Source organism: Antechinus flavipes, chromosome 4 (genome assembly GCF_016432865.1).
Source record: "Antechinus flavipes isolate AdamAnt ecotype Samford, QLD, Australia chromosome 4, AdamAnt_v2, whole genome shotgun sequence".
Classification (NCBI taxonomy): domain Eukaryota; kingdom Metazoa; phylum Chordata; class Mammalia; order Dasyuromorphia; family Dasyuridae; genus Antechinus; species Antechinus flavipes.
Window position 1 is genome coordinate 251,966,041 of NC_067401.1, and position 9,072 is coordinate 251,975,112.

Consider the following 9,072-nt stretch of genomic DNA (forward strand, 5'->3'; position numbering starts at 1 on the left):
TGACCCATAAGAATGTTCATTGACTCATAAAAATACTTATTGAAAAGCTGCCATGACTAACTCACTGCCATGACTAACTTTAATCTTCAAAAATGTTTATTGAGATTCCATTTTGCTATTTTCACAACTGAGTCCTGTGAAACAGAGGATGGATTTCCACTGAGGTAACAAGACATTTCATTCATATTAGTCCTTTCACTTGAGAAGTTGCAGATGATGCATGTATAAAGCCACATTTAAGGTAAATTTCAAATACTGCCTCAGATATGACTCATTAGCTAAATAAATCACTTAATGTCACTCAGCCTCACTGTCCTTATCTGTAAATCAGGGATAATAATAGCATCTATCTCATAGGATTGTTCTTAGGATTAAATGATATTATAACATTCAACTTTTTGGAAATATTAAAGAGGTATATTAAATTTTACTATTATTATTTTACTTGAGATTTACTTGAGGCTTTACTAAGTTTAAGAAAATTGCTGTATACAAGAAGCTACATAGAGAAATCAATCTGAAGCCTGAGAGTCTGATGTTTCCATAGGCTATTAAAAAAAAAGAAAAGAAAAGAAAGGCTTTTATTACTCACTAATGGATTTCACCTGAAGAACATACAAACTGAGCATTTTAAATGGAACATTTTCCCATGGAGTTATCACAGGGGCATCTATTCATTAACTGCTCTGGGGAAGAGATAAGTGTCCACATTTTGTGAACCACGGGTACATTTTTTCAGTAGCACACACACTTCTCATGGATATGATTTTGAATCTGGTGTATTTTTCCTTCTAGAGACAATGCCCAACAATTCAGTAGATAAAAACAGTGAATGGGTTGTAGGTTTTTTTTTTTTTCTTCACTTTCATAGTCACTCCCAGGTTAGAAAAAGTTTTTCAAGGATAGGAAATTTATCAGATGCAATAAACCTAACAATTAGAAAAACTAGGTTTGCAGAGACAAACTCAGAGTTGTATTTGACTACTAGTTCCTGGGAACCATTAGTAAACAACTTTCTATTTTACCTGAATGAACAAAGCCCTTTTTTGAAAGATCACATGCATTTATTGTTAAGTTTCAAAGAAGGAACCTAGCAAAATGACAGTCCTGATTGAATAGAGAATTAATAATATTGAGGTGTTTATTTTTTTCTATCATGTCATGAACAAAACAAACATAATCATATGGCAGTCAAAAAGAAAATATTATTAGGATAACATTTAAAAAAAATAAAATGTACTTAAGTGGGTAAATGAAAATAAGTAGTCTCTACCAAAGGTTTCTTTCTAGAATTTTCAATCAGGACTTTGCTTTCTTCTCATTAATATGTACTTAACCAAATTCTTCTAAAAATTGTCAAATTTACTGGGAAATGAATATAAACTGCTTGGATTTTTGTTTTTCTTCCCAGGTTATTTATACCTTCTGAATCCAATTCTCTCTGTGCAACAAGAGAACTGTTCAGTTCTGCACAATATATATTGTATCTAGGATATACTGTAACCTATTTAACATGTATAGGACTGCTTGCCATCTGGGGGAGGAGGGGAGAAAAGGAGGGGGAAATCAGAACAGAAGAGAGTGCAAGGGATAATGTAAAAAATTACCCTGGCATGGGTTCTGTCAATAAAAAGTTATTCAAAAAAATAAATAAATAAATAAAGATTGTCAAATTTGAGAAGTAATTGTAAGTGCATTTCTCAAATTTATGGATGTGATTTTGAATCTGATTTATTTTTTCTTCCAGAGACAATGTCCAACAACTAAACAGAAAGGAAAAAAGCGAATAAACAACATTGCAAGTCCTTCACAAGAATAGCAGTTTGATGATTCACTTAAAAGTAAATGGCCAAATTAATATTAAATGTCTATATAAATATCACATTCAAGATATTTTAAATTAGTTTTAGAAGTCATCATAATATGTTGTTGTTGTTTTTTAAGTACTATGTTTACAAACAGAGGTACTGGGTTTAAATCCCAGTTCTGTTACATAGGCAGGGCATATATTTAGAATTAGAAGGAAAATTCATGATTATTTAGTTAAGATAAGATGAAAAGAGAAAACTCTCTCAAGGTCAAATGAGGAATAAATATCATCAGTGGGATCAGAACTAAGGTAAAATGAAGATGGAAATATAACATTAGGTGAGATTTGTAGTCCTTGTCAGTTCCAAATCTATAGTGCTAAATTATAAATAAGGAGATTTTTTGAGGAAATGTTCAGGGCACAATTTATTTCAGTGGAAGAATGTTACAGTTTAAGAAGATTTGAATTAACAATCTCTACTGACTAGTGGGCCTTGTCTACTTGCAATTCCACAGAACAGATGTCCCTCCCAGGATAAGGTGGTCACCTCTAATCTAAAGTTTTGATTGACACTACCTTCCTCCTCTCCCTTCTGATTAAAGATCTAGAGGGTAGATACCAATCATTTCCCAATGCCTTCTTTTAGAGGAGCAGAAACTGGACTCCATTTTGCATCTGCTATCCTGCCTGGTTTCAAGTCTATAAAATAAGATAACTCTTTGTTACCTCCCTGATATCCTCTTCTCCCCTCTTTCTTATTTTCATTTGTAGGTTGTCTCTGACTTTAGAGGGCAGGGACGGTCTTTCTTTCCATTTATTGCATCCCTAGTGTCTAACTCTTACTTGTCACAAAGCAAGCCTTAATAAATATTTATTGGAGTTCTCAAAGACTACACCAACACAGTATAAGCTCTGACAAGTTTTCTAACATATAGAAGCTTTTAGCTGGATTAATGATATGATTTAGGAGAGCAATTCCTAATTCCAAATGATGTATTGGAGATTCAGCACCAAATATTGGGGTTCAGTCATATGAAGAATTCACAATGGCCATTCTCTTTGGCAAAAAAAAAAAATAGGTTTATTTAGAAAGGATTACAGACCCAAACAAAAACCATATGATCATCTCAATAGATGCAGAAAAAGCATTTGATAAAATCCAACAGCTATTCCTAATAAAAACACTTGAGAGCATAGGAATAAAAGGACTTTTCCTTAAAATAGTCAGGAGCATATATTTAAAACCTTCAGTAAGCATCATATGCAATGGGGAAAAACTGGAACCTTTCCCAGTAAGATCTGGAGTGAAGCAAGGTTGCCCACTATCACCATTATTATTCAATATTGTATTAGAAACACTAGCCTCGGCAATAAGAGTCGAGAAAGATATTAAAGGAATTAGAGTAGGCAATGAGGAAACCAAACTATCACTCTTTGCAGATGATATGATGGTATACCTAGAGAACCCCAGAGATTCTGCTAAAAAGCTATTAGAAATAATTCATAATTTTAGCAAAGTAGCTGGCTACAAAATAAATCCCCATAAATCCTCAGCATTTTTATACACCACCAACAAAATCCAAGAGCAAGAGATACAAAGAAAAATTCCATTCAAAATAACTGTTGATAGCATAAAATATTTGGGAATCTATCTACCAAAGGAAAGTCAGGAATTATTTGAGCAAAATTACAAAAAAGTTTCCACACAAATAAAGTCAGACTTAAATAATTGGAAAAATATTAAGTGCTCTTGGATAGGCCGAGCAAATATAATAAAGATGACAATACTCCCTAAACTAATCTATTTATTTAGTGCTATACCAATCAGACTTCCAAGAAAATATTTTAATGATTTAGAAAAAATAACAACAAAATTCATATAGAACAATAAAAAGTCGAGAATCTCAAGGGAATTAATGAAAAAAAAAAATCAAATGAAGGTGGCCTAGCTGTACCTGATCTAAAATTATATTATAAAGCAGCAGTCACCAAAACCATTTGGTATTGGCTAAGAAATAGATTAGTTGATCAGTGGAAAAGGTTAGGTTCACAAGACAGAATAGTCAACTATAGCAATCTAGTGTTTGACAAACCCAAAGATTCTAACTTTTGGGATAAGATTTCATTATTTGATAAAAACTGCTGGGATAACTGGAATTAGTATGGCAGAAATTAGGCAAGGACCCACACTTAACACTATATACCAAGATAAGATCAAAATGGGTCCATGATCTAGGCATAAAGAACGAGATTATAAATAAATTAGAGGAACATAGGATAGTTTATCTCTCAGACTTGTGGAGGAGAAACAAATTTGTAACCAAAGATGAACTAGAGACCATTACTGATCACAAAATAGAAAATTTTGATTATATCAAATTAAAAAGCCTTTGTACAAACAGAACAAATGCAAACAAGATTAGTAGGGACGCAACAAACTGGGAAAACATCTTTACAATTAAAGGTTCTGATAAAGGCCTCGTTTCCAAAATATATAGAGAACTGACTCAAATTTATAAAAAATCAAGCCATTCTCCAATTGATAAATGGTCAAAGAATATGAACAGACAATTTTCAGATGATGAAATTGAAACTATTACCACTCACATGAAAGAGTGTTCCAAATCACTATTGATCAGAGAAATGCAAATTAAGACAACTCTGAGATATCACTACACACCTGTCAGATTGGCTAAGATGACAGGAAAAAATAATGATGAATGTTGGAGGGGATGAGGGAAAACGGGGACACTGATGCATTGTTGGTGGAGTTGTGAACGAATCCAACCATTCTGGAGAGCAATCTGGAATTATGCCCCAAAAGTTATCAAACTGTGCATACCCTTTGATCCAGCAGTGCTACTACTGGGCTTATACCCCAAAGAGATACTAAAGAAGGGAAAGGGACATATATGTGCCAAAATGTTTGTGGCAGCCCTGTTTGTAGTGGCTAGAGACTGGAAAATGAATGGATGCCCATCAATTGGAGAATGGCTGGGTAAATTGTGGTATATGAATGTTATGAAATATTATTGTTCTGTAAGAAATGACCAGCAGGATGAATACAGAGAGGCTTGGAGAGACCTACATGGACTGATGCTAAGTGAGATGAGCAGAACCAGGAGATCATTATACACTTCGACAACAATATTGTATGAGGATGTATTCTGATGGAAGTGGATTTCTATGACAAAGAGACCTAACTGAGTTTCAATGGATAAATGATGGACAGAAACAGCTACACCCAAAGAAGGAACACTGGGAAACAAATGTGAACTATTTGCATTTTTGATTTTCTTCCCGAGTTATTTTTATCTTCTGAATCCAATTCTCCCTGTGCAACAGGAGAACTGTTTGGTTCTGCAAATATGTATTATATCTAGGATATACTGCAATATATTTAACATATATAGGACTGCTTGCCATCTTGGGAGGGGGGTGGAGGGAGGGAGGGGAAAAAATGAAACATAAGCGAGTGCAAGGGATAATGTTGTAAAAAATTACCCTGGCATGGATTCTGTCAATACAAAGTTATTATTAAATAAAATTAAATAAAAAAAAATAGAAAGGATTACAGACAAAAAGAAGAGATACAATAGACACCAAGAATAGTAAATATGAAATAGAGTTGAGAAAGAATATAACAATTGAGAGTGGAAAAAACAAATTTCTTGTTAGAACTGAATGGGATAAATGGAGTGAAGACCTCTCATAAGAATGTGGCCTCAACCTATACTTATCACATGGGTTTAAGAAAGAATGCAAATTTTGGACAGGAGATAGAAACTATTGTAAAGATTTTGAGAATCTAGGATGGTGAAATTTTTGAGGGGAATGAATTTTCTTCCAAAAATGTGACCTAAATTTATGTATTTAAATTTAAATATTATATGATTAGCATTACTTTTGATATATTTGGAAATAAGATTTTAGAAATATGTGTGCATTGATATTGAAGTAATGTTACTAGAAATTTAAATTTGTATCTGATTTGATTTTAAGTAAAAAGTTGGATATTAAAACAAAGTTCTCTGGTAACTTACCTAAAGAAATCATGTTTGTATTTCCTAATTAGATGAAATATATTTAAACTACCATGTTGCTTTCTAAATTGCACATTGAGTAATTTGTAAAAATTGTATGAGCTGTGCATTAATATTTTTGTCAGCCCTCCAAGGACATGTGACAAAAATTTTGTGAAATCTGGTTCAAAATTATTTAGATATTACCTATATTCTGAATCTTAAGGTTGGTCTTGCTTTCTCCCTATACCCCACCCCACCCCCACAAAAAAAAAAAAGTGATTTAAAAGCAAGAAAGGTTGCTTGGAAAATCAATAGATAAGATTGAAGATTTTGAAGGAACTCCAAGACCAACTACCCCCAATCCTTGTTGCAAGTATGGGTGCATACTTGAATGGAATAGAGAAAGAAAGGAAATGTATTCAGCATTATGTAGATGTTAAAAGCAAGTAGAAGAAAGCATGAAAGTATTGGATCAGAATAAAAAAGAAAAATAGAAAAGTAACAGGGTGAATGAAGGATCTGAAAGCTTGAGGAATTTTAGGGAAATAGAAAAGCAGTTCGCTGCTACTTTAAAAACTCTAACAGCAAACAACTGGTACTTAATTCTTTCCAGGTTCAGAAAAGGAAGGAGAAAAGGGTTGTAAGATATTGAAGCAAACAAACAAACAAACAAAAAAACTTTGAAGGATATTGGTAATTACCTAATGGGAGGAGAATGTTAAATAAAGATATGATTAGGATGTGTGGTGTCTTTTTATTAGGGAAGACATTTTGGTCCTCAAGCAAAACAATTTGGAAAGGCAGAACCAAGATGATAGAGTAAAGGCAAGGGCTCATACAACTTTCCCTCAGGCCCCTTTGGGTGATGTTTTGTTTTTGTTTTTGTTTTTAAACATCAGAACATTCAAAAAGCTGAGTAGAACATTTTCTGACTGAAGGTACCTTGAAAGGTCAGCAGAAAAAGTCTGTGATACCATGGTGGCTAATATTCTTTGTCTTTGGGTAGGATTTTACTCTCTGAGTAGATTTTCGCATTAGATTGTAAGACTGGACATCCCCAACCAATGAGTAAAGAGGTCAGAAGAAGGGGTGGGAGAGTGGGGGTGGGGGGAATTTCCACATTAGAGTCTATATAATCCTGTATTGGCAGTTTGTGCTTTGCACTTCTACACTGACACTATTGTCTTTGGGAGCAGCCCTTTCTTAAGAGATTGTAATCCTTTTTGCTTTTTACCTTGAGAGTCTCTGGTTTTAATTTAGGTAAGGGTCACTGCCCTACACAGAACTCACAATTAACCAGGAGTGTAATGTCATGGCTACCTTTCTGGAAGTCCTCCGGAAGGGCCTTAATCTCAGCAAGATAGATACCACGAGAATGAACATGAATAGAGTCCAAAGCCTTTACCTTTACTTTACCCAAGTCTTGTCTCTTACACAGACTGTGTATGTCATAGTCTGACCCAGTCTTAATCTGACCCAGTCTCCTCCAGCAATCTAACAGTCTACAGTCTCTGTCAGTCTTCTTCTCATTCTTTGTCCACAGTTTAAACACCCTATTACAATTACATCATCACTGAATATGTGAAGTAGAGAACCATTATATCACCACACTAAGTAATAAATATATATGTGAACTAGGAAATCATTATCTCAACAATTCCACTAAGTTAACAACTTGTTTCAAGTATACTTCTCCAGAGTTCCAGCTCTCTACATAGGAGAAAGGAAACACCCACCAGATTGGAGTATTCCCTTACCTGGCAGGCTAAATCAGTAGAGGAGGTAAGTGCTTTAAAAAGAGTTATTTAGCTGTAATAAGGAGAAAGATGCCATAAGGAATGGTGGGAAAATAAATGGAGAGACAGCACATGGCATAGGAGAAGTAAGGAAAGATCACAAGGGAATAAATCATGGGTTTGCCTTAACTCTGATTTCTGGTTGGACACAGCAATGTGAGGTTACCCACAACCTCCATACAGGATGGGACTATAAGGTTAAACTGATGCCCACCTAGCACCCTTCCCTGCTTGCCTCAGGGTATAGTTTTATCAAAAATTCAAGCTCTCTTTACTAACCCACCTAGTAACCTAGAACCTTATCACTAACATACTTAGTGTTCTTAATTACAGAGAGAAAGGTTTCCTGCTGATGAGTTGTTTTTTTTTTTTTTTAACCATAGCAAATGGTGATACATATTAAAATTTAAAAATTGGCCTTATTTCTATGTAATATTCATCTGCTTCCACAATCATGGTGGCAAAATGGTAGAAAAGATGGTAAAGGATGCTAAGAATCAGTTTTCAAGTTATCAATGAATTTTAATTGGATTATTGGATACTATAAATGTGAATTAGATAATTACAATGAGTGGGCATATTCAAACCAAACCTGAGAAAGAAGGAAGTTGAAATCAAATGGAAGGTTGACAAGCAGGTTCTTCTTGGAGAGGCAAACAAAGGAATTGGAGTAGATTTTATTGTTCCTTAAAAGGAATGAACATGATTTCCTGAAATATGTGGTTATTGTCTATTGCAGAAGTAACAATAGGTGTAAGCAAAAATCTATTGGAAATTTTTTTTTTCTCTTAAAACTAACTAAAGTTCTCCTTGTCAGAATTTAAGTTCAGGGTTTGAATAAAGAAGAATAGCTCATCAACTTTTTTTAAGCCTTTATTTATTCAAGAAAATTTATCTTAATTGCTAAAAATATAACTAAGAATTGGATATTTTACTTATCAGGGTTCTGTGATCTACAATAATTAAGTGACATAACCAAAGTCACATAGCTAGTTATTGGAAAAGCTAAGACTTATCGTAAGGTCTCCTGACTCTCAGTCTAGTGCTCCTTCATTCAGATATCTGACAGCAATCATTTATTAAGTGACCACTAAAGTCCAAGACTAAGTCATACTCTTGGAAGTTTAATACTAAAGGGGAACCTAGAGAGTATCACATGTAACATTACATGGACTACCAATTTTCACCCAAGTGGGATGCAAATCTACTTCTTCCTTCTCAAATGACTTAGACATCATTTCAGGAAAGGTAATATGACATAGTAGAAAGAGCTGACCTCTGAGTAAACATCTGAGTTTAAGGTCTACCTCTGCTACATACAATGTGACCCTATACAAGTAATTTATCTTCTAAGTGTCCCATGAAACTCTCTAAGACTATGAATTGCATCCAAGGTGTTACCCTGCATTGAGTTTCCCAGCATATTAGATATAAGATTTAT